Source organism: Aedes aegypti, chromosome 2 (genome assembly GCF_002204515.2).
Source record: "Aedes aegypti strain LVP_AGWG chromosome 2, AaegL5.0 Primary Assembly, whole genome shotgun sequence".
NCBI classification, from domain to species: domain Eukaryota; kingdom Metazoa; phylum Arthropoda; class Insecta; order Diptera; family Culicidae; genus Aedes; species Aedes aegypti.
Genome location: NC_035108.1, coordinates 311,428,639 through 311,455,735, shown reverse-complemented (window position 1 = coordinate 311,455,735; position 27,097 = coordinate 311,428,639). Strand labels below are relative to the sequence as shown.

At 39.8% G+C, this 27,097-nt stretch overlaps 1 protein-coding gene across 1 annotated transcript in view; it reads left to right on the top strand.

The window, feature by feature from the left end:
• The first annotated feature begins 5,373 nt into the window (after window positions 1-5,373).
• LOC5568978 overlaps window positions 5,374-27,097 on the top strand; it is a 263,367-nt gene continuing 241,643 nt past the window's right edge. The window contains exons 1-2 of the mRNA XM_001658216.2: window positions 5,374-6,225; window positions 25,471-26,347. The gene's annotated coding sequence lies outside the window, so the exon portion shown is untranslated. The remainder of the gene's footprint in view (window positions 6,226-25,470; window positions 26,348-27,097) is intronic.

The following is a 27,097-nucleotide window of genomic DNA, read 5'->3' as shown; positions in this document are numbered from 1 at the left end:
TTTTTTGTGGTCTGTTTTCTATAATGTTAACAATGCCAAACAACTAAATGCAGGAAAACAAGTACGAAGGTGGGCCTCATCGACTCATGTATTGAAATTTTCTAACAAATGTCATTTTAGTGTTAATAAATATCTCTAAAATAAAAATCAGGGGATCTCATTTCGGGGTGAAATTGATCACTTGCCAATGCCATTCTTGTTAGTTTTCGAATCAACTCTACATGATAAATTTGAGCTCCCTGAATCCGAATATGCTTGTCAAATTCTTAACAATGCAATATTCATATGAATAACGAATAGTTAAATTTCACGAATTACTCGGAGAACGCCTAAATGTATGCAATTTCCTAAGGAATTCAATGATATCTAGTAGATATTCAATTATTTAAACCTTATGAGCTAATTGGTACGAGTTTCAGTGATGAAATCTGGTTTGAGGATATATCTCAAGCATCCTCACAAACTTTCCATGTTCGAATCCTTGCTTATAAATAGAATGTTCAGGCCAGCAGCAAGCCACCGGGGTGCATCATACAGCACCACACCAGTGGACGCAGCATACCTCATGCTGCCGGCCACAAACACTTCAAAACCACAATTCTGGCAACACTTCATACTCACCTGTAACATATGATCATCCAGTCATTCAGAAAGCATACCTACAAACATAAAACAATTAGTATCAAATCGTAAAAACACAGAGTAAACAACTTACCTTCCAAGATCATTCCAGATCGCAACATTGAAATAGCATTGTTATTGTTTACTTTCGCATTGTATCATTATCTGACAGTTCCAGAAGATTCTGCAGTACAAATAGGTTGTATAACAGTTTAGACACAACACATTATTGTATACAACAATACAGTTCTGGAATATTCCATGCAAGTAAATAGGGAAGAGCGGAGTATAAATAGGACACACTTACGTTGTAAATATCAGTCAGAAATAAACCGTGAATTCGAAAGTATCATTTCTCGTAGTAATTATTCCCTACCGGATCGTATCCGCGGGATCATAGAAGTTCATAAGTGTTTGTCCATACTGCACCGCACATGATTTTGAAATTTTACATTATTTTCATAGAAATAAGCATTCTTTAACGCAAAAAACTTCCCAACACACAACTCCACAATAGTTACGACAAACAATGTTCAAATACTGCAGCTTACATTGATATTTGTGCTTCATTACGAATAAATAAAATCGATGATCAATTTTACCCTTCTGATCAATTACACCCGATTTTACGGTACTCCATTGATCTTTACCAGTTTATGAAATTGATTTATTATGTAATAATATTTATAAAAAGACAATTTACACCGTCTTCAGCCAGAGGCTGCACAGACTGAACATAACTAACATTAGACAACGGACACACGGAACGACCAGTGGACCAATGAAGAATTTCGTTTGACGAAAAGTTTTCTCTGACTGGGGCGGGAATCGAACCCACACTCCGTAGCACAATACGCCTAACCGACTGACGCCGCTAACAGCACGGCTACGAAGCCCACAGTTTTAATATCAAGAAAATAAAATGACACATTGGGGTGAAATTAATCACCATATCTCGATTACTTTTTCAAATCGATGTAAATAACTTTCATACGGTTTTGAGAAAATCAATTAATAAGAATCACAACTTTTTTCTTAAACTGTTTTAAAATGAATCCTCTTTTAACAGTTTTTACTGTGTTCATCGATTAAATTTTGTATGCATTCAGCTCGCATTAAAACTCAAAGTAGTTCCTATTACTTCCCACAAAAATTGTATGACAAAATGATAAGTCGTTTCAATCAGTTACTTACGACGTTTTTGTACCAGTGCAAAATCGACTCAAGTAGTGTTTTGTTTTGATTCGTGGTTAAGTCACTTTGTCTCTCATACAACGGAGCGGCGAAAGTAGCGGTTAGGTTGCGAAAGTGGAGAATCTTACTTTCGCCGTTTTGTAAATCCGGAAATTAAACGTTCTACAAGTGAAAAATCGAGTTGGTTTAGAGCGGAACGTGTAAAATTTCATCTGCGAAGCACGTAGGATTGATAAAGTAAGTTTGTTAACTTTTCTGGCTTGAGTCTGTTTGACTAAGTCTTCGTATCACAAACCAGATTATAGAATTAAAAATTTCCCTGTTTTCTAAATTTGAGTCTCCTGAATCTGAAAATGATGTCAAAGTTCTTATAACTCGAGTATTTGATCAGTTTATTGCAAAATTTAACTTTAAAAATTGGGGCCCAGATAGCCGTAGCGGTAAACGCGCAGCTATTCAGCAAGACCAAGCTGAGGGTCGTGGGTTCGAATCCCACTGGTCGAGGATCTTTTTGGGTTGGAAATTTTCGCGACTTCCCTGGGAATAGAGTATCTTCGTACCTATCACACAATATAAGAATGCAAAAATGGTCAATTGGCAAAGAAAGCTCTCAGTTAATTACTGTGGAAGTGCTCATAAGAATACTAAGCTGAGAAACAGGCTCTGTGCCAGTCGGGACGTAACGCCAGAAAGAAGAAGAACTTTGAAAATCTGCCTACTGCGCCTAAATGTAGGCAATTGCCCTGAAATTAGCACATTATTCTAGATTAAACGGTTTTATGAGCAAAAAACAACTATACTTGCTATGCTGTATGATATCAAAAATATGTTCAGTAGTTCAAACTTCATCTTACACATCATTTTAAACACTCAAAGTTAACATGTAGGCATTGCACCAGTGGATTGTTTGGCACAGACATTTCCAACTGTGTTGCTCACACCTTCGAAAACTGTGAATATTTCTATGCAAAACTGACCCTAATAAAAATGAAATAAAAACTACAAATTGAACTTTAACACTTCACTTTTGCAAAAAAAAAATAAAACACTAAAATCACTAGTAAGGCGAACAAATACCTTTAAACTCTAATATGTGTTGCTTATCTTGACAGATAGGCCTATTTCGTCTGCGACTTACAGACTTCTTCAGTGTCGAGTGCTCGACTTGAAGAGAACATCATTAGTTTTTTTTTTGCAAAAGTGAGGTGTTAAAGTTCAATTTGTAGTTTAAAACATACTCTAATAATCCCTCCCCTTAATTTAATATAAACAGTGTAGTAAAAATGAAATAGTTTAAAATCATCAAAAGATATCTATAAACTAGAAAACATGGAATGTCTGTTGTTCCAATGAAACCTGCAGCATCCTAGGAAGGAAATGCTTTTTGGTACCGATCTGATCAAGTTCACCTCAGTGATCAATTTGCCCCCGCTTACGGTATATGAGAGTTCTACTCTTAATTACGTCTAACAATACGTTTATTTGCTCCCAATGTTTACTACCATTTTCATTTTGATGTATTTTCCCATTGTTTCGTTCCAAATTATTATAGTTCAGTACTTAATAATCAACTAAAAATCTTGTTCAACGTGTAGCCAAAATCGGGGTTATACAAAAGCGTGTGTTGCAAAAATCGGAAAGGCATTGTATACATACATGAAGGATTTTTATTAACTTTAATTAAAAAAAGGTTGCAGCAAAAAGATCATCACTAAACAAATCTTCATTGCATATTCTGCCCATCAATTTCTTAGAAAGAATCCATTTAAAACATCTGAAATCAGTATACGAAAAAAAACTAATTTAGTACTATACTATTTATTTCCACAAGAGTTAGTAACTTTTGACAGATACGCGTATTTCGACCTCAACTGTAAGGCCGTCTTCAGTATTGTGTACTTAACTCGAGTCTAGTACATGCCACTGAAGACGTCCTTACAGTTAAGGTCGAAATACGCGTATCTGTCAAAAGATATACACTCTAGTGGAATTCAATGGTATAGTACTAAATTCGTTTGTTTTTATTTATTTTCATTTACTTATAGGTATTCCACTAAACAGCTCGAAGATTTATTATCATCTGAAATAATTTCGCAAGTATGTAATTAACCTGACGACAAAACTGCTAGAATTCTTTGCAAGCTTAAAAATATTGTCTGAATATCTTTTTAAAACTATACATGGATCTAATTCAAGATTTTAGACAAAATTAAGTCTTTTACAATTACCCAATTATTTAAATAAAATATGCACATAATTATTTCAGCGTTCCCTCGTAATCATTCTTTATAAAAAAATTTGAAACATTTTGAAAGTATTTCCTAGAGGGTTTTCTGGTGTAGTTCACGTAGAAATTAGAATCCTTGAACTCAACCGGATTTTTTTCCCGCAATACTTTCATGAAATCAATCTACCGATTATATCTGAAATTTCTTAGGAGATTTCTGGAAGTTATATAAATTCTGTTCCATTTCAGATTTGGTCGCACAAAAATAAACAATCTAAAATTCAAAGCTCACCATATTGTAGAATTTTTTAAACTTTCAATGAAAAATTCAATAAAATATTCGTCAGATATGCGGCAAATTTTATTTCACTTTTCGCTAGATATTATCCATGATATTTTTCACAGTACTATTGTCACTTTAACTTCCATGTATTCCAAAGTTTCTCTAATTCAGAATTATTTATCGACTCTCGGCAATTATTTGTCATTACTTTTACCAAACAAGAGCCCAATAAATTAAAAACCCTCAACCAAAATAAATAAAAATGCTTGAAACACATTAAAATGCATTAAATTGAAAAACAAAAAAAAAAATATCCTAGTCAAAACGAACAACACTTTACATCGCTTTTGAAGGGTATCGGAGACAGTAAGGGGCTCATTCGAGTCCATCGCCCTTCGGCATAAAATAACACTCACTGGAATACAACTCATTTCACAGCTGAGCGTGCGTGAGTGCCACCATCGTTCTAATACATGATAAACAAGTCCGAGCTCTGTCACAACAAAATTGTCACTTTTTGCTCTAGTACCGCTCTGTTTTCCCTTTACCAATCTAGGCAATAGCCACTTCCTCTAGCATAGGGATAGCGGTGACGTGACGCGTGGCCAATCAGAGAAGCAGAGAAAGAGAATCCATTTCTCCGAGATGCGGGCTCCCAGACGCTCACCGTCTCGTCGTGGGGTGCAAAGTCAGGGTATGCGATGTGTACTCTTTTCGTGACGGAATTTCATGTATTGTTTCTGATGAATATGAGAATGTTTCATATATATTTAAATTTTCTGCACATTGTGAAATTCGCAATGCATATTTTGTTTCATCCGGTATTTGACGGAATCACTCAAAATACCGCATATCCTTACTATGAAGCGCCTTCGCCGTTGCCGGCCCCGTCTGGATCGGTTCTGCAAAGGACATGCGGGATGCTCTCTATCCATGCTCGTCGTCGTCGTCGTCATCATCATCCGCATCGGAGGACGACGACGGTTTGTGATTCGATTTGAACTCTGAAGCTTCTCTCCCTCGGAGGCCCCGTGTCAGTATCGAACGAGATTCATAGCGCTTTGGTACGGCTTTTGGAGTTATCTCGCTGGCTGGCGTCGAGACGGTGTAGAACTGTAGATAGGTCCTACGGTACCGGGCCAGAGTTGAACTCTGCTCTAGGTGGCAGTGTTTCGGAGTATTGAAAGGAAGGGGAACTTATTCCTAGAGCTATCCGGAGTGAGGAACGTAACGCGTGTGAGCAGAGTACTCATGGGAGTTGTCAGGATTGCGATGGTTGCTTCAGGACCTGGTCTGGTGCTGCTTTGAGCAGGACTGCTCGATTGAGAAGAGGGGATAATTTAATTATTCAAAGACGTGCGCGTGTGTGATTCGATTATAGAGTGGTCTGTGAGGGGGCGTTAATGTGCTGAAGAGGTACACAAACAAGGTGGTGATGATGTGAGAAGATTCTGAGTAAGAAATTCCAAAACAGCGGATACGAAAAATTACACCCTCTTGGGAAGGGAGCCTAAGTGAGTGAGCAATAGAACACACAGCTTCGGTTGCCCGCAGCCAAATAAAAGGACGACCAAAGGAAAAACGCGATATCAACGATAATAATAAAAGTGGTCGATGCGACCTTGGAGGGCAACTTGACGGAAAATTCACTGAATGGGGAGTACTCGAAGTGCGGAAAGCTGGGCGTGATATTATGTAAACAAGTGATTGAATAAAGGAATATAAGATTTATCCTATTCACGGGAAGAAAAGATTGCTTTGAAGTGCTTTTGGATGTGATTGAGTGTGCAGAAATTTGAAACGAATAGATATCATCAGTGTACCCACATCTTGAAGCTTGATCCTGGATATATTACCGTATGCTTTGATGTATTGTCGTGTCGTCGTTGTAATTGTGATGGTAAGTACTGGGAAAAATACATTTCTTCGTTTTTATATATGATTGTTTTCTTACATTAACAAAATTAGAAGATGATACTCCCGTTCATAAAGGCGGAACTATGAGTTGTATTTAAGACCATCACTTCGAAATGGTAACGACCAAACGTGATATACGAGTAGAACTTATAGGTAAAAAACATGGATCAATAGAAAGGTGTAAATTACAGTTTAAACAAATTTTTCAATACAATTTACGATAGCCATTCTTATAGAGAAACGAGCAATTTTTATAGTTTTATCGCACAACATATAAAATAGGCATGCTGTCTATAGCAGCCACACGAATTTAGACTAAAATAGCTTAATTTTCACATATTTTTCTCGCTAGGGATGCTCATGTTCATATTACGTGCACTATGTGGGTAAAATGAACAGCTGTTGGTGATAAAATGAACATCATGCAAAAAGCTTAAGCAAAACTAATATTTTTGAAAATTTTCATTGCATTTCCGAAATATATCCATTATGGATTGTGACCCATATAAAAAGAAATCTAAAGGTAACAGATATAACATCATATCATAACGATATTCATTTCACTGAAAAACCACAAGACCTCCAAACTAAAAGTTACGTTAGTTCTAATTTTCAAACGTGGTTTTCTAAAATCTTAGTTATTCCGATTTACGCTCTAAATCGTCCCTTAGTGATAAAAAATCACGGTGTTTATTTTACCACCACTTCCCCTACCTCAATTGGGACCTAGGTAGCCTTTGCGGTGACCGCACAGCTATTCAGCAAGATTAAGCTGAGGATCGTGGGTTCGAATTCCGCCGGTCGAGGATCTTTTCTTAAAGGATATTTTCTCGATTTTCCAGAGCTTCTTCTATACCTTTGAAGTAGCTACACAATATACAAATGTAGAAAGAACACAGCAGGCTCTGTCCCAGAAGAGGCATAATGACTGAAAGAAGAAGAATACAGTAATCCCGATAAATAGGGTAGGCGGGATATGTACAATTTCAATCGTTAATCCACTTCAAAATATCAATCGTTACGCAAATTCAAATGATCAATCACAGTACATTCTAGTGAGTAAAACCATGTTTAATAGGAATAAGGTAGTTGCTACTCCGTGATCCGTCAATCGGAATTGCTCTATGAATTGACAGACGGAGCTCGGGAGTAGCCGACCATCTTATGAGTACAGTTTAAAGAATTCCTAGCGTTTTGAAGTCAATAACGGCGCTGACTACGATCTTCTGGTTATCGGGTAGGGAAGAAATGTTTGTGTTAGTATTCATTGCTACTACAGACCGAGTATAGCTCTGCATTTTCATGGTTGTCACGGAAAGGATTTTTTTAATGGGAAGGATTAAGATGCTTTGCAATATGGATTACCCTTGGTAAGTGATATGATTCATGTAACCTCAATGTAAAAGGTATCTATTTAGATAGATTAATCCTGAGTATAATATAACTCAATATCTCTGGTGACGACCCATTTATAAAATAAGCAAATACAAAAGAGGGCCCAGATAGCCGTAGCGGTAAACGCATAGCTATTCAGCAAGACCAAGCTGAGGGTCGTGGGTTCGAATCCCACCGCTCGAGGATCTTTTCGGGTTGGATATTTTCTCGACTCCCAGGGCATAGAGTATCATCGTACCTGCCACACGATATACAAATGCAAAAATGGTTAATTGGCAAAGAAAGCTCTCAGTTAACAACTGTGTAAGTCCTCATAAGACCATTAAGCTGAGAAGCAGGCTTTGTCCCAGTTGGGACGTAACGCCAGAAAGACGAAGAAAAGAAGACATCCTTGGAAGAAACGTTAGTATGACATCCATTATTAGTAGAGACCGAGTATACCTCTGCATTTCCATGGATAATTTAGTACTTTATTAGTATGTAACAGAAACTTCGACACTTCTTGTGTAGAACCATTCCAATTATTGTTTTTATAATTACAAAACATGCGCAAAGATTGGTGTCTTTACCATCACCAACTTCAATCAAATCCGGGTAAATTGTTCATCAAACCAAAACTTACAAAAGACCAATCTTTTATGCTAATCGGATAACCCCTCGGCCTATGGCACCACCCACCGAATTTGACACATGATTCCGCTTAGGCTATCAGACATAGAGAAAAACGATATTCGGCACTTTTGAAGTAAATCGCTTGAGACACCTAGAAAATATATTTCTGTTGGATACGGTATATACACTTTTGTTTTTTGAATATCTTTTGTTTGTTTAATTCTTAATCAGCCCAGTATACATTAACATTGCATTGATCAATAAATTCTTCGTCGAAGTCCAAGATTGCTCGGGATTTTATTTGAAGAACATGGACTTTTCAACTTGAAACAACAATTTCCCAAGCTAAAACTACACCTAAAACACCTCGATAAGTCAAATGTTCTCGACCAGAAAATGTCTGATTAACACGATGGAATCAAAATTTTTGAAGTAAAAAAATTACTCTTTCGATTTAAAGTTCTTAAACTGAAAACATAGTTTCATTCATAAAAGCTGAAGGTCATTTTCCCCTATATGTGATATAGTTCCGAAGATACACTTTGAAGAATGTGTGCATGTATGGGTATTTGTCCAACCTACGATCACGGAGCTGATCCAATAAATCAACGCACGAGTTCATTATATGACGTTTGAGCGATGCCGAAATAATTCATTGGTTTCCATGGCCACATAAATAACACGGCACTACTGAAACGTCAAATAAGTGAACCCGAGCATCGATCCATTGGCATAAAACCCCGGATTTCTGCATGTTTTAAGTTTATGAACACTTGAACAAACTCCGGTTGAATTCAATGACGTTCAATTACACGTTTGAACTATAAATTATGGATTATAGCATGCCGAAACTTGGAGGGACGAAACAATTACAGTTTTTTTCATATATACATAATACATATACGTAATATATTTGAAATAGAAATAGGGAACGAGCTCACCAATTGACAATGCATCGTCGACAGGGCAGCTACAAATTTCACCAATCCCGTCGCCTATTGTCCTACACTCACATGGGCTAAAAAAATAAAAATAAAATACCAAGACGCGAAAACAAACTCCATTGCTCGGGCCGAATCTATGACAAAAGGTTGAAAGACAAAAGGTCGAAAAGACAGAAGGTCGAAAGACAAAAGGCTGAAAGGACAAAAGGTCGAAAATCTTTTTTCAAAGAAGAGAAAATTTCCCACCATGCAAATCAATTTCGACCTTTTGCCCTTTCGACCTTTTTGTTTTCGACCTTTTGACCATAAACCGCTCGGGCCATCTCGAAGCATTTTATTTGTTATGAATAATACACGTAAGACACGTAACATTTCTAGAAGAAAATGTACAGTGCTGTTCTGAATAATAGCAGCGCATGTCGATTTTCATACAAAATGCTCAACTTTGACATGCTGTAGTTTTGTTCCCTTTCAAGCAATCGAGTTGAAATTTTCTCCACAGAACTACAAATATGCCCAATTTTGTAAACACAAAATTTCAAAATTTTCTAAGCCCCTGCCGGAAAGTGAGATACTAGGTGAAATTGTTCGAAAAAATAGCAGTTTTAAAAATTTGAATTTCGGCTTGACATTATAGTTTTAAATTGTATATCACTTACCATTGGAACAATCTCCTCCTACTTATCAAACCTACACCTAAACCGAAAATGTTTAAAATATTTGTAGAAGAAAAATTTTAAAATGAAAAATTGCTATTTTTTCGAAAAATTTCACCTAGTGTCTCACTTTTCGGCAGGGACTCAGAAAAAACTTAAATTTTGTGGTTACAAAATTGATCATATTTGTAGTTCTGTGGAGAAAATTTCAGCTCGATTGCTTGAAAGGGAACAAAACTACAGCATGTCAAAGTTGAGCATTTTGTATGAAAATCGACATGCGCTGCTATTATTCAGAACAGCACTGTACTTCGGATACAAGGTCAAATCACTCTCGGAATCGGCTAAATATCGTTCATGAAAAGCTCAAAGAGGAGTGTGACAAACACACAAAACATATAAGATTTGTGTTAAGGATATTATTTTGTAAAAACGCATTATTTAACATCTTTATTGAACAATTGCTTTCTTTTATAATCTATAATGTTTTTGAAACAACTATTTTTCGGATAATTAAATACTATACTAAATAGAAAACCAAAGAATGATGTATGTAGACATTTTTTAATCTAGTGCATATTTAAATAGGTCCTAATTACCTTGGACGCAAAGAAATTTAGAGGTAATTAGCTGCTGTGAATCGCAAGTCAGTCCCATTTGCATTTTGGTCAAAATTGAGTTGATATCAGTTTTAAAAATATATTACTTTGATTTTCCAGCTGATCAACATAACATCACATTATGAACAGTAAAATTGGGAACAACCAAGTCAAATTGTCCCATCTTGAAAAGTAACCGCTTACAATGCGGAACACGATTTTGTCTCAAGCACCGAAATACCGCTATTTACTTTATTAAGGGTTGCTGAATCCATTGTCATTTACAGAAATATCATAGCACGTCTAGTTTTTAGATATTGGCTGTTGAAAATGCTAATTTTGAAAATTTCAGCCAACTTGCATGCAAGTTTTCTAGCATGTATGGCCATTTATTTGCTTAATTTGCCTCAGAACTCAAACTCCATGTGTATAACAACAACAAAGTTCATAATAATTCCGATGCTCAAAAGTTATTTTCTGTTGGTTTAGAAAAGTATCGTATTTTGCCATATAAGAGAAACGAAGAATTTTGTATGGAGACTGCAAGCATGTTGGAAAAATTGATCTGACCTCAATTTGATCATGCAATTTCAATCAAATTATATCTGAAATAAAAGTTCAAGTCCTATTCTGCATGCTTGATAGATTAGATCATAATATTTTTTGATAAATCAATGTTTTAATTTTATGTGAACATCAATGAAACCTGTGTTTTATACAACTTTGGCGACCTGTAGCTAAAAATTGTGACGTGCTGGAACATTTCTGAGAACGTCATCAGATTAAGCAACCCCAAATCTTCTAGAGACACATAATTTGATTCTTGAGACACGCAAAAATGTCATTTTTGTTACGGTGTGTTATCAGTTCCACTACAGGTTTCCGCACCGTGTAACACAAACATGAACCGTGTTTTTTTCTTTATATTTTTCTCGGAGAGCTATTGGAGTGGAATGCAGATTGTGAACGTTTCATTCAGAATCAAACATACAGTCAACACTCCGTGAGTTGATATTGAAGGGACCATCGACTCATGGAAATATCGAGTCATGGAACAGCAATGCTATGGAGAGCTGTTTGAGGGGACCATCATAGTAACCATGAAATTTAATTTTTTGTATGGTTCCATGAGTCGATATCGAATAATGGAACATCGACTCATGGAAGTTTAGCTGTATTTCATACTCCTAGAAGTTTCTGAATATTCGTATGGAAAACAAATATGCAAACTTGTAAGCCCTTTCTCAATGTTTACATTTAGTATGATATAATCTGATTTGAATTTTACGATTGAATGGAGATTAAATTAACTTTTTTTATCATGCTTGCACCTTCCATACAAAATTCTTTTCTCATATGGAAAAGTAAAAAACTTTTCAAAAAAACAGCTTTTGAGGATTGAAAATATTATGAACTTATTATCGCTCAATACATGAAGTTTGAATTCTGTGGTAAATTAAGCAAATAAATTGCCACACAAGCTGGTAAACTTGCATGCAAGTTCTCGGAAATTGTCAAATTCTGCATTTTAACCAGCCAGTATCTCAAAAACTAGACGTGGTATGATATTTTTGGAAATGGAAATAATTGAAGCAACTCCTTATCAAATAAATAGTGGTGTTTTGGTTCTTGATACAAAAGCGTGTTCCGCAGTGTTACCGTTTTTATTCAAATTTCAAACAGCTTCAAATTCCGGATTCTCTACTTTGTATGGGAAAGGTTTCACTTTAAATGATTCAAAATTTACCACTTAAAATTTCTCAATTTAGAGGTTTGTTCGATAGCATTTTCCAAAGCAATACGTAAAACTTTACATTGCTCAACTCGTTTTGACGTCTATCTGAGATTTTATTTAAGGTGAAACATTCCAGAAACCACCGATGGCCGTCACAACCCAGACAACCAAAAGTCGCATAGCTGCTTAAGAAAAAATCGTTTAATTATATAAATTGCATCACATCCGTACTGCATGGTAGACGAAATCGTTCGATCGATGAGTTTCCTTGCATAATAAGATATTTGATGAGTTCACATGTACATTCAGTTTCGTCCCGTAAACTCATACAAAGTAAGTAAGATCAATTCGAAGCAGCTGTCAAACCAACGTTGATATCATAAATTAGGTCGCTTAAGGGTACAGATTAGCTCGCAATAAAATGTAATCAATTATGAATGTCTAATACATGCTGTTTTTCATCATATAATATATGCACATATATCACCTCTTCTTTTGTACGTATAAGGCCATTTCACGAAACTTTGCACATGTAAACATCGCATAACGCAAAAGGTGATTTTGTTATATGTACTTTCTGGTTGTCTGGAAATGACCGACTTGTGCACGAACTCACGATTTTAGAGACACTTAATTGAAGAAATAGTAGACCAACAAATTTTGATTATATTATTCTAATCCTTCTGTTAGTGAACCATGCCAAAGTGAGAAATGCACTTTTTGAAATTTTGGTGCATCTCAAAGATTTGACTATTCCAACATTGCTATCAAACATTTCTTATCAAATTGTCCGTAATATAAAGCAAAAGAGAGATTGCGTCCGGAATGAGATATCATACAGATTGTTTTACTCTATTTTATTTGATGAAGTCATGCAATCAGTGTAAGTCATAGGAATCAAAATAGTACTTAAGAAAACCCGTTTTATTCATTCAATCGATTATATGTTTCTCCTCTGTGGTAAGTGCTAAGCCGAATACATTTTTCAGCTAAAACTTTGCCGAAGACCTTTTTCGAATCGATCGTCTCAATAATCCCGACCAATGGATAACAACAGAATTGTAATAGATATTGTTACTCAGTTAGCGCATTTTTCTTACAAAGTATGTTATAATTTTGGCTGGTTCGTAGTTAAAATAATAAGAATTATTACACAATTTCTTCCACAATGAACAAATTTGAAACAAAATATGTTATAATTTGAACAGAACTACTTACTTACTTATTTGGCTTTACATCAATTATCTTGATAAAGCCTCGCCAACAATATTTCGCCAATTCCCTCGGTTCATGGCCGCTTCTCTCCATCCTCGACTGTGACCCACGCTCTCCAGGTCCTGGTGTACCTGGTCAATCCACCTAGCTCGCTGCGCCCCACGCCTTCTTGTTCCGACCGGATTCGTGGCGAACACCATCTTTACAGGGTTGTTGTCCGGCATTCTTGCAACATGCCCTGCCCAGCGTATCCTTCCAGCTTTAGCTACCTTCACGATACTGGGTTCGCCGTAGAGTTGAGCGAGCTCGTGGTTCATCCTTCGCCGCCACACGCCGTTCTCCTGCACGCCGCCGAAGATCGTCCTTAGCACTCGGCGTTCGAAAACCCCAAGAGCTTGCAAGTCCTCCTCGAGCATAGTCCACGCCTCATGCCCATAGAGGACTACCGGTCTTATGAGCGTTTTGTACATCGTGCATTTGGTGCGGGGGTGAATCTTTCTTGACCGCAGTTTCTTCTGGAGCCCATAGTAGGCACGACTCCCGCTGATGATGCGCCTTCGTATTTCCCGACTAACATTGTTGTCAGCCGTCAACAAGGATCCGAGGTAGACGAACTCGTCCACCACCTCGAAGGTATCCCCGTCTATCGTAACACTGCTTCCTAGGCGGGTCCTGTCGCGCTCAGTTCCGCCAACCAGCATGTACTTTGTTTTCGACGCATTCACCATTAGCCCGACTCTTGTTGCTTCGCGTTTCAGGCGGGTGAACAAATCTGCCACCGTTTCAAATTTTCTCCCAATAATATCCATGTCGTCCGCGAAGCAAACAAATTGTCCGGATCTCGTGAAAATCGTGCCTCGACTGTTAAGTCCAGCTCTCCGCATGACACCTTCAAGCGCAATATTGAATAACAGGCACGAAAGTCCGTCGCCCTGTCGTAGTCCCCGCCGAGACTCGAACGAACTGGAGTGTTCGCCCGAGATCTTCACGCAGTTTTGCACACCGTCCATCGTTGCTCTGATCAATCTTGTGAGCTTCCCGGGAAAGCTGTTCTCGTCCATGATTTTTCATAGCTCTATGCGGTCGATACTATCGTATGCCGCCTTGAAATCGATGAACAAATGGTGCGTAGGGACCTGGTACTCACGGCATTTCTGGAGGATTTGCCGCAGGGAAAAGATCTGGTCCGTTGTCGAGCGGCCGTCGACGAAACCTGCTTGATAACTTCCCACGAACTCGTTTGCTATAGGTGATAGACGACGGAAGAGAATCTGGGATAGCACTTTATAGGCGGCGTTTAGGATGGTGATTGCACGATAATTTTCACACTCCAGTTTGTCGCCCTTTTTGTAGATAGGGCATATAACGCCTTGCTTCCACTCCTCCGGTAGCTGTTCCGTTTCCCAGATTCTGACTACCAGCCGATGCAGACAAGCGGCCAACCTGTCCGGGCCCATCTTGATGAGTTCGGCTCCGATACCATCCTTGCCAGCGGCTTTGTTGTTCTTGAGCTGTTGAATGGCATCCTTAACTTCCCCCATCGTGGGAGCTGGTTGATTTCCGCTGTCCGCTGTGCTGACGTAGCCATCGCCTTCGCTGTCCTGACCTTCTGTGCCTGTGTTCTCTGCGCCATTCAGGTGTTCATCGTAGTGCTGCTTCCACCTTTCGATCACCTCGCGTCCGTCCGTCAGGATGCTCCCATCCTTATCCCGGCACATCTCAGCTCGCGGCACGAAGCCTTTGCGGGATGTGTTGAGCTTCTGATAGAACTTCCGCGTTTCTTGAGAACGGTACAGCAACTCCATCGCTTGGCATTCCACCTCTTCCAGGCGGCGCTTTTTGTCCCGGAATAGGCGGGTTTGCTGTTTCCGCTTCAGTCTGTATCGTTCCACGTTTTGCCGCGTACCATGCTGCAGCATTGCAGCCCGCGCTGCATTCTTCTCCTCTAAAACCTCCTGGCACTCCTCGTCGAACCAATCGTTTCTTGAGCTCCGTTCCACATATCCGACAACGCTTTCGGCAGCGTCGTTAATGGCTGCTTTGACTGTCCTCCAGCAGTCCTCAAAAGGGGCCCTATCGAGCTCGCCCTCATCCGGCAACGCTGCCTCAAGATGCTGCGCGTACGCATTGGCGACATCCGGTTGTTTCAGCCGCTCGAGATTGTACCGGGGCGGGCGTCGGTACCGTACATTGTTGATGACGGATAGTTTTGGGCGCAGTTTCACCATCACCAGGTAGTGGTCGGAGTCAATGTTGGCGCCACGATAGGTTCTGACGTCGGTTATGTCGGAGAAGTGCCGTCCATCGATCAAAACGTGGTCGATTTGCGATTCTGTCTGCTGGGGTGATCTCCAGGTGTACCGATACGGGAGGCTGTGCTGGAAATAGGTGCTACGAATGGCCATGTTCTTGGAGGCGGCAAAATCTATCAGTCGTAGGCCGTTCTCGTTCGTCAGCCGGTGGGCGCTGAACTTTCCAATCGTCGGTCTGAACTCCTCCTCCTGGCCAACCTGAGCGTTCAAATCTCCTATGATGATCTTGACGTCGTGGCTTGGGCAGCGGTCGTACTCGCGTTCGAGCTGCGCGTAAAATGCGTCCTTGTCATCATCAGTGCTTCCGGAGTGTGGGCTATGCACGTTGATTATGCTGAAGTTAAAGAATCGGCCTTTGATTCTTAACTTGCACATTCGTTCATTGATCGGCCACCACCCGATCACGCGCCTTTGCATATCACCCATCACTATAAAAGCTGTTCCCAGCTCGCGTGTGTTGCCGCAGCTCTGGTAGATGGTATGATTACCTCTAAACGTTCGCACCAATGCTCCTGTCCAGCACACCTCCTGCAGCGCTACGATGTCGAAACCGCGGGTCTTCAGTACATCGGAGAGTATGCGAGTACTTCCAATGAAGTTGAGAGATTTGCAGTTCCACGTACCGAGTTTCCAATCGCTAGTCCATTTTCGTCGCTGTGGTCTTTGCCGATTGTTCCGGTCCGTATTCTCTCGTTGACGTTCCTGTGCTGATGTGTTTTTACGGCTGGCTTGCAGGGCCTGACACCAACCCCCTAGATTTCCGGAGGATCATTCCCCCTAAATGTTCGGAGGGCCATAGTGCGCAGTTTAGCTTAGAGTCCTTCTCTGGCACTCGGACGATGATCAGCCGCCCCTGACAACAGACGCTGTTGTGAGCCGCTCCTAACGTGGAGTACAGGCGCTCCAGGTTTGCAAAGGCAAAAGCAAAAGCAAACCCCCCCTTCCCTGTCAGCATACGACCAAAGTTCCCACCGGGGGTTGGTTACCCGATCTTCCCCAAGGTTACTCGTACCCCGGCCAGTACCACGAGGAGGTAGGGATAGGAGTTGCTGGGCAAGAGGCTAAGGACCGCACAAAGGGGTCTATTTTATTCCTGCAGGTACGCGAGGTACCAATGGTACGCCATGCCCAGCCATTTACCGCGCCATTTGAACAGAAATATAATACATTATGTTTCAAATCTACCAAACATATAACTAATTTTGTTATTTCCCATAACTGAATTATAACAAAATTTGTTGTTTTTTTTTTTTGCTATAATAGATTTTCTAACAAATTGTGTTAAAATTCAATTTTTAATTAAAGCATATTTGAAACAGCTTTTACTCTCTTGGCAACCACTAAGTATGATAAAGTTTTCTCCACGTGTTTTTTTTTTATTCAAGTTTGTTAAGAGCTAATTCGCGGGAAGTTGTATTGATTTTCTCCACAAAATCACAAAAACTGATATAACTATAGTAACAATGCACGGATTAGGTTGAAATTTGGCATGATTGGTCTAGGATTTTGAAAGTACTTCAAATCGAAAAAATAAGTTTTTCATAAAAAATTTGATGATTTTGAAATCGATTTTTTACTTGCCAGCAAAACTAGGTCAAAAAAATAAATCAAGCGTGTGCTAGAATAAGGGCGTAAGTCACGTGATCGATTTCTCTTCATCGATCCTCTCTTATGTGAATAAAGGAGACAAAATGCAAGTTCTTTAGAATTATTAAACTTCAGACCGCTTGTCAGCGATACAATCTTGCGTCCCAAGGTGAAAAAATGCTGACAAATTTGCATTTTGTCACTTAGAAGAGAGGATCGACGAAGAGAAATCGTTCATGTGACTTACGCCCTCATTCTAGCACACGCTTGAAATATAACGTTTTGTAGGGCAAATCATGAGCTTTCATTTGAGTTGTAATCCAGAAATGCCGTTTCGAAAATTTCCGAAAAAAAATTCGGGTTGGTGTTTGAGCTTGAGCTAGTTTGCCAGTACCGCAACCCCCTTGTCTAGGGAGTTTGTATTGATGTTCTCCGATCGAGCTGAAATTTACGGTACCACCTAGCTATGTTGAAGAAATACAGAGCAGTAAAACGTAAGATTAAGATTAATCTTAAGATAGTTCAAACACCGTATTTATCAATTTCAATCATGATACAACCATAAACAATATTGTTGGCCGTGTTATCAAGTAGTGTTCTTAAAATTCTGGGTTCATTTGGGCCCGATAATTAATTTTCCTCAACCAAACAGTAGATAATGTGTTGTTTACAGGTCCGGATTTGGAGGGCCCGAAAATGCCCCGAGCCTCCCGATCGAGGAGCCCCCCCGAGGATTGAAACACATATGCATCCATTAATTTCATATTAATTATTTTAAATTTTGAATCGAAACTCGATACGATTTCCAGCAAAAATATAAACTATTCTATTCGCTGATAAAACCATTGAGGTTATATAAAAATGTTGTCTTAGGTCAATATATAACAAACGGTCACATTCCTTGCTTAGCGCTTGAACGAGTCGGTCGACAGGATCCCGGTCTCATCGTACGGCACTTTTTGCAGAGTTCATTTAGGCCTTTTTCCCCACCGCCCGCGTGGGTTTTTGGTTTAATTAGTGAGTTAAACAAGTTTCAGTTTTGTGCAAAGTGAGTGCTTAGACGATTGCGCTTTGCGAAGGAAGCGAACTAGTGAAACTAGTATCGTTCCACCGCAATAAAATCATCGCCCATCATCAATTATCGGTGATTGATTTTTCTCCCGCACCGAGAACAACAACAAGGCAGAAGGCCGACCCGGTCGGTCTACTACCTACGGCGCGTGGACGTTCTCCTGCTGTAGAACGGATAAGTATACATTATCTATTGAATTGCTTTCGCATCTCCGAACAACAGTGTTGAGTTCAAGGTTGTTTTTCGCTTCTCCTCTGTCTCTCTCCCGGTGCAATTTTGCCCGTATAGGGGAGTTGGGTACAAAATAGCCCACTGATTGGTTATTTTTTTTTCTTTTTTTTTTTTGTGAATTTGATTTACCCATCTAGGGGAGGTGTGTACAAAATAGTCCACTGATTAATAATTTTTTTTACACATATTTTTTTTTTTTGTTTTTGTTTTTTTTTTATTATTATTTTTTTTTTCTTCATTTGGTTGCGGTTAAGCTTTTTTCCGCATGGATGAATCGGATGGAGGCGATACGCCTCCTAGAGATCTCGTTGCTCGAACGCGGTTCTATCAACCGTCTTCGGCTGGGCCTTGGGTTGTCTATTTCCGGCGCAAAAAGAAGATTTTGAACGTGCTCTCGATTTCTCGGGAGCTGACGCGTAAATATCCTGGGACCGTTATTCACCAAGTGAAAGAATCCAAGCTGCGTGTAACTGCACCTAGCTACAAAGCAGCGAATGAAATTGCTCAGCATGAGGCTTTTACTGTGGAATATTGCGTCTATGTGCCGGCACGAGAAGTCGAGGTGGAAGGGAAAATTATCGACGCGAGTCTAACATGCGAAGACATTAAGACTGGCAAAGGCGTCTTTGAGAACCGGTCCATTCCTGATGTGGCTATACTGGATTGTAAACAATTACAATCAGTTTCCATGGAAGGAAATAAGAAAGTGTTTTCGCCGTCAGCCTCGTTTCGAGTGACTTTCCCCGGTTCCGTCCTCCCGAAATTTGTTTGTATTGACAGTGCTTTTTACCCAGTGCGTCTTTACGTGCCGAAAGTATTCAATTGTACCAACTGCAAGCAGCTTGGCCACAGTGCTAGCTATTGCGACAACAAGCCCCGTTGTGGCAAATGCAACCAAGCTCACTTGGAAGATGCTTGCACACAGGAAGCCGAAAAATGTAGCTACTGTCGCGAGGAACTTCATGACCTGCAGAAATGCCCGGCTTATAAAAGACGCATTCGAAATGAGAGTCGCTCAATTGTGAAGCGCTCCAAGAAGACATACGCGGAAATGGTAAAATCTTTAAATCCGTCCGCAAAAGAGTCTTCATCAGCCATCCCAGTTGGTAACTCTTTTCAAGAGTTGTCTTCCGATGAAGCGAACGACGACGAAACCGATGGGGGAGATTCTTCGGAGGTACACGCACCCGGTAAAAGAAAGTCTCCATCTTCTCCGGGACTGCGCCGTAAGGTATTGAAATCTTCCCTCAAAAGTTTGCCTAATTCAAAAGGAGGTGGGGCAAATTTGAAATTGCCGAAGAAACAGGTCTTTGATGCTTCCGTTCCGTGTTGCAGCAAAGATCTGCCGCCCCCGCCTCCACCGATTAAATATACTTCAAAAAGAAGCTCTAAACAAGATAGCAAGAAAAAAGCTACTGAAGTCCCTCGCTCTTCCTCGAAAACCCCCGGGGCCAAGCGAGGACTGATAACTTTTACGGCCCTTGTGGATCGCATATGCAATGCCCTCGGAGTTTCAGACTCATTCAGAGGCATACTCGACCTTTTTCTCCCCGCAATAGAAGAGTATCTCAGGGAATTGACTATTTCGTGGCCCCTCCTTGCTTCGATCATATCTTTCGATGGATAATTCATCGAGTGAGGTACAAGATATGATCACTGTGCTACAGTGGAACTGTCATAGTCTAAAACCTAAATTAGACACATTTAAGTTTTTGCTTCACAACTCCGATTGTGATATATTTGCACTCTGTGAAACATGGCTTTCTTCTGAAGATGATCTTAACTTCTACGATTTTAACATTATACGCCAGGATCGAGATGATAATTACGGGGGTGTGCTTTTAGGGATCAAAAAGTGCCACTCATTCTACAGAATCCCCATCCCGACTCATCCAGGCATAGAAATCGTTGCTTGCCAAATAAGCGTAAAGGGTAAAGACCTTTGCGTAGCTTCTGTTTATATTCCTCCAAGAGTTTCAATAAACCGCCGTCATCTCTGGAATGCAGTCTCCATGGTCTCATCTCCATTTTTAATACTGGGTGATATGAACTCACATGGTACTGGATGGGGCGAATCTTATGACGATTATAGAGCGGCTATTTTCTATGACTTATGCGACGATTTCAACTTGAACATTTTGAACACAGGTGAAGTGACACGTATTTCATCCGACGGCAAAGAAAGCCGCCTTGACCTGTCTTTGGGATCAAGTTCACTATCATTCGATTGCATGTGGAAGGTGATCGATGACCCCCATGGTAGTGATCACTTGCCCATAATAACTTCTATCAGAAATAATTTTGAAAGGTCAGAACAGTCAATTCAGGTTCCTTTTGACCTCACTAGGAATATCGATTGGCAAAAATTTGCATCAGCGGTAACCTTTGGTATCGAATCATTCAACACTCTCCCACCGTTGGATGAGTATCGATTCCTAACAGAATTGATTTATAAAAGTGCATTAGAATCCCAAAAGCAACGAGTTCCAAGTGCATTCTTCAAAAGACGACCAGCCACACCTGGTTGGGATGATGAATGCACTCAGTTGTATCGAGAAAAATCCAATGCCTTTAAAGCTTTTCGTAGATATGGTACCTCAGAACTTTATTTAGAGTACTCGAAGCTCGAAAAAAGACTGAAGAATCTTATTAAAGCGAAGAAGCGTAGCTATTAGCGACGTTTCATCGATGGCCTCTCACGAGAAACTTCAATGACGACGCTTTGGAGAGTGGCTCGCAACATGCGAAACCGCTCATCCTCAAATGAGAGTGACGAATACTCCAATCGTTGGATATTCAACTTCGCGAAAAAGGTCTGTCCAGACTCAGTTCCAGCTCAACCGCCATCCTGGGAAACCCAGAGAGACGATGCGTTGGACAGACCATTCACTATGCTGGAATTTTCTATGGCTCTTCTTTCATCAAACAACTCCTCTCCGGGACGCGATATGATTAAGTTCAATCTTCTTAAAAATCTCCCTGATATCGCTAAAAGACGGTTGCTTGACCTGTTCAACTTATTCATGGAGCACAACATTGTTCCACCTGAATGGAGACAGGTCAAAGTAATAGCTATTCAAAAGCCTGGGAAACCAGCGTCTGATCATAATTCGTACCGCCCGATCGCTATGTTATCATGTTTAAGGAAATTGTTAGAAAAAATGATCCTATCCCGACTCGATCACTGGGTCGAATCAAACAACATGCTTTCCAGTACACAATTTGGCTTTCGCAAGGGCAAAGGAACAAACGATTGTCTAGCGTTGCTTTCATCAGATATTCAACTAGCCTTTGCGGACAAGGAGCAATTGGCTTCGGTTTTCTTGGATATTAAGGGCGCTTTTGATTCAGTTTCCATAGAAATATTGTCAGAAAGCCTGCACAATAGTGGATTACCTGGAATATTGAATAATTTCTTGTACAATCTGTTGTCAGAAAAACACATGAGCTTCACTCTCGGTCAACTGACAACTTCCAGAATTAGCTATATGGGCCTTCCCCAAGGCTCATGTCTGAGTCCCTTGCTTTATAATTTTTATGTTAAAGATATTGACAACTGTTTGGAAGAACCATGCACGCTAAGACAACTTGCAGATGATGCTGTGGTTTCTATGAATGGCCCACGAGCGGAAATCTTGCAAAGACCATTGCAAAATTCCCTTGATAATCTATCCACTTGGGCTAGAAATTTAGGGATCGAGTTTGCTCCGCAAAAAACTCAACTGGTCGTATTTTCAAGGAAGCGGAATCCTGCCCAACTAAAGCTTAAGCTTTTGGGAACAGACATCGACCAGTCTTTGACTTCAAAATACCTTGGGGTCTGGTTTGATTCAAAAGGCACTTGGCGAACTCATATTAGGTATTTAACGGAAAAATGCCAACAAAGGATCAATTTTCTACGAACAATTACCGGAACATGGTGGGGTGCTCACCCGGAAGACCTCATAAAACTCTATAAAACAACCATTCTCTCTGTTCTAGAGTATGGCTCTTTCTGTTTTCTCTCAGCAGCAAACTGCCACTTGATTAAATTGGAACGAATTCAATATCGTTGTTTGCGTATCGCCTTAGGGTGTATGCACTCGACACATAATGCGAGCCTAGAGGTTCTGGCAGGGGTTTTACCGCTACAAAACCGATTCTGGGAGCTCTCGCTAAGAATACTTATTAAGTGTGGAGTGACCAACACACTCGTCATCGAAAACTTCGAAGAATTGCTCAAACTGAACACTCAGTCAAAATTCATGAGAGTTTATCTCTACTACATGTCATCTGACATTAGCCTTCCATGTTATAACCCTCCACGTGTACGCTTCACCAATGACAGTTCCTCTGTTGAATATGATCTGTCCATGAAACAAGCTATTCATGGAATTCCAGATCAACTTCGATGTATAACTATTCCACGTATTTTCAACGCAAAGTTCCAGAATGTCGATTCCTACAGGAGATATTTCACTGACGGGTCACGTATAAATGGATCCACTGGCTTCGGTGTCTTCAATGAAAACTCTTCCGCCTTCCGAAAACTTCAGGAACCTTGCACGGTTTATGTTGCTGAGCTGGCAGCAATCAACTTCGCTTTGGGGATGATCTCTAACATGCCCGCAGACCACTTCTTCATCTTCTCGGATAGTCTCAGTTCTATTGAGGCACTCCGATCGATGAAACCTGTGAAGCATGCATCTTACTTTCTTACAAAAATAAGAGAGCAGATGTGTGCACTGGTCGAAAGATCATATAAGATTACCTTTGTATGGGTCCCCTCACATTGCTTAATTTATGGCAATGAGAAGGCGGACTCTCTCGCAAAGGTGGGCGCTGAGGAAGGTGAGATATATGATAGAGGAATTTCACACGATGAATTGTTTCATTTAGTACGTCAAAGTTCTCTTCACGGTTGGCAAAGCGACTGGCTAAATGACCAACTGGGACGGTGGTTACATTCCATAATCCCTAGAGTTTCCTTGCGAGCGTGGTGGAAAGGTTGGGATGTAAGTCGAGATTTCATTCGCGTGATGTCAAGACTTATGTCCAACCATTACTCGCTAGACGCACATTTGCACAGGATCAACCTCGCGCTGAGCAATATTTGTAATAGTTGTGGTTCCGGTTATGATGACATCGATCACGTAGTTTGGCAGTGCCCGGATATGGACGTCTCCAGAGCACAACTTATGGATACCCTTGTGGCCCGAGGTAGACAACCCTATGTTTCAGTTAGAGATGTGTTGGGCTCCCGCGATCTCGTCTACATGTTGTCGATTTACGATTATCTTCGCTTGTGTTGTATAAAAGTTTAATTCTCTTGTGTTCTCTTCCCCAGTTTTTTTTTTTCTCTCTGTGTTATGTCCCATTTGTGTTGGATTGATGTTCCTGGCCATCCGGCAATCGAAAACCCACATGAAGTTGGTATACGCCATGATACGACAAACGAGCAACCATGAAATACCACCCGGATGAGCTGCAAAGAACCCTGTAACCCAATCCCAACCTAGCCCTTCCTAAAAATATTTGTGACCACTAACCTCGAGTTGCCACGAGTACCCTGGCTCCAACCCGGACTAAACTTGGTACTTAAGAAGTTAAACAATTGTAAAAAAGTACAAAAATGAATCTCGGCTCCGTAAAGCGTTAAACGCGATAGAGCCTTAAATAAATGAATTGGTAAAAATAACAAACGGTCACAGCTTTCTGGAAATATGCTGTCAAAATGTTAGAGCTATCAATCAATGATACTCGGTAATACGTATATATTCTTGTTTTGACAATATCTTGACATAAAAATTATAGAAATAATGCATTTATTACTGTGCTAGAGCAGTTTACACCTTTTTATCTAAACATCATTGTATCTGCACATCAGTCCAGTCACAAATATGGTGTGCTATAACATCTTCTAAACGCATGAAAACAACCAGCGACTGCTCAAAATCGAGGTCTAGCAAATTGCTAATAGAAATCGATAGAACCGGATTTTTTGAGCATAATATTTTTGTAAAATGAATGTGATCGGACTTATTTACGTCCAAAAATTATGTCGGTCAATATAATCTCATTGTTTGCTGTGTGAATGTCATTTTCCCGAATACCAGTTCTCCGAATGTCCCAGTTTCCAGAAAAGTAAAAGATTAACGAAAAGTCTTCAGTGGTAGCGTGGTGAACTTTAAAGAACGATAAGCAGAAAAATACTTTGTGTTGTAATTCTCGACTAAATGAATAATGCCAAAAATGCAATATGAAAAAATCGCCGATCAGATAAAGAAGGAAGCATATTAGATAAGCGGATATTTTACCAAATTGAAATGCAAAAAGTCAGTATAATTATGAGTGCTAAAACCCTTGGAGAAATGGATTATTCGGAGAATTGAGATATTCGGGAAATTGACATTCTAGGACCGACATTTGGGGAAAAGTAGTACAACAAGCAAAAATAAACCAAAACGGCTTGCATAATTGCAGATTATGATCTGCTGAAAATCAGGGCAAGTGCACCAAAAGTGAAACAACTAAGGGAAAACAGCCAGAGAACATAAGCAGTCGTGAGAGCTTACAATTAAATTAATTCTCAACCAGACCAGAAATTAAACCTATCACCTTCAGCAGGTCTTACTAAATATCTACACGTTTGCCGCTATGTCTATTTGAGCTACCAATTTGGTTAAAAGTATACATCATAAATGATGTAGATTCATTCAAAAAGTATCCTTTCATGTAAGAAACTTCTTTCAATACAGATTTTATTCATAAAATAGAATGCCTTCCAATACTCCAGCTATAATCCCAGGTTTCCATTGAAATATGTAGGTATCAAATAAAGTTCAATCTGCTCATTAATTTTTTTTCTTTTTCTCTCTCTCTCCCCAACAGCCACCCAGTTTGGTCGGGGTGAACCTACGATAAACCCACGTTGTCGTGTATTGTTATTATAATTCAATTCGGGGTAAACCAATCCGGAACCCACATCGATTCAAAATAAACGGTCCTGCCAAGAACCTTTCCATTGGGAAGAAAAAAAAAAGTGCACAAAAAACAATCTGTGTGGAATCGCCTTTTTCGTCTTTGACTTTTTCCGCTCCGGTCGGCGAAATCTTCAGCACGTGGGACCGATTTAAGACGTGCATTAAGCGTGGGCAAATACGTCAAATTCTTCGAGAAATCCACATTCGCTTCCCACTTCGCTGACGTCTACCAAAAGCTCAAAAAGTCTCACACGACTCTGATTGGTGATGTGAAAATTTCCTAACGAATTCAATTTCCAATGCTTGAGTGACACTGTACGAACGATATTGGATCGAAAGGAAGAAATCTACGCCAAAAGAATCTCGCAAAGTCAGTGACAGGGATAAAGGGTGTTTTCGGCAGCAAAACAGAAGGAAAAAGTAATAACAGGCAGAACACAGAACGGAATTTGTAATTGCTGATTGGAAAAAAAGAAAGTTCGCTGATGGCAAACATCGGCGACAAATCCCAGTGAATAGCGGTCTAATCAGGCAGAGACGAAAGTGAACTAAACCGAGCAGTGTTCCCAAAGTTCGATTACAATCTCAGTGGAAAGCCGAATAGAAGTTCGTTATCGGCTCGCGCACTCGCGTGTGACTGTGTGAGTGTTGGGAAATGAAGTGATTTGATTGGACGTGCGCTTCTTGCACAAAAGAACCTAAAAGCGGATCTTCAAACGGAAACAGTTCGGGCAAATTGGAAGATTTGGTGGCGACAGCTTCATTGTACGGCATTCTTTTTCGAGGTAAGATTAAAGTGGGATGAAGTTGAATCAATCGAAGAGAATGGGTTCATCGCTATATTGAAATCACAGATAGTATTGGTTTTAAGAGCGGGGTTGTGCCATTAATAGTAAATGCTTATTATTATGTAGGGTAGAAGAACCGGTTTTGGCCATAGTGGGCCCAATTTTAAAACACGACAAGCTCGATTGTTTCTGAGGTTAAAAAAGGAAATTCAATAGAGTGAGTGGGGGGTTATTGTAAAAAAAAATGGTTTGATAATAGCGAAACTTAGAAACTTTGAACGTTTATATCTCAGAAACAGTCTCACATGAAACTATACTTTTTTCAGTGCAGATTTGCAACAGGAGAAGGTCACTATATTACAGATTGCTTATTTTGGGAATTTTACAGCATGATGGAACTAGTTCATTAAATGTTACTTAATGGAGCCTATAAATTAGTTATATCGAATGAAAGTATCAGAAAAGTTGCTCCTTGAATCAAGGGTTATCGCTACATAGCTCCTTATATCAACAAACGGCCACTGGGAGGCGCTGCACAGTGCTTCCAAGAACCTATATTCGTGATTGAAATTGTTTTGCACCCGAAAAGTTGGTTTTAGAGGTATGGTGTCTTCAGAGAAGTTGTTCAGGATGTAGAGGCCTTTCTTAAGATTAGATCTGATATTACATAATTTCGGCTCTCTCTCAGAAGCCATCCGTCTAATTTTCACTGAAAATATGAAAAATGATGATCGATATAAAGATAGC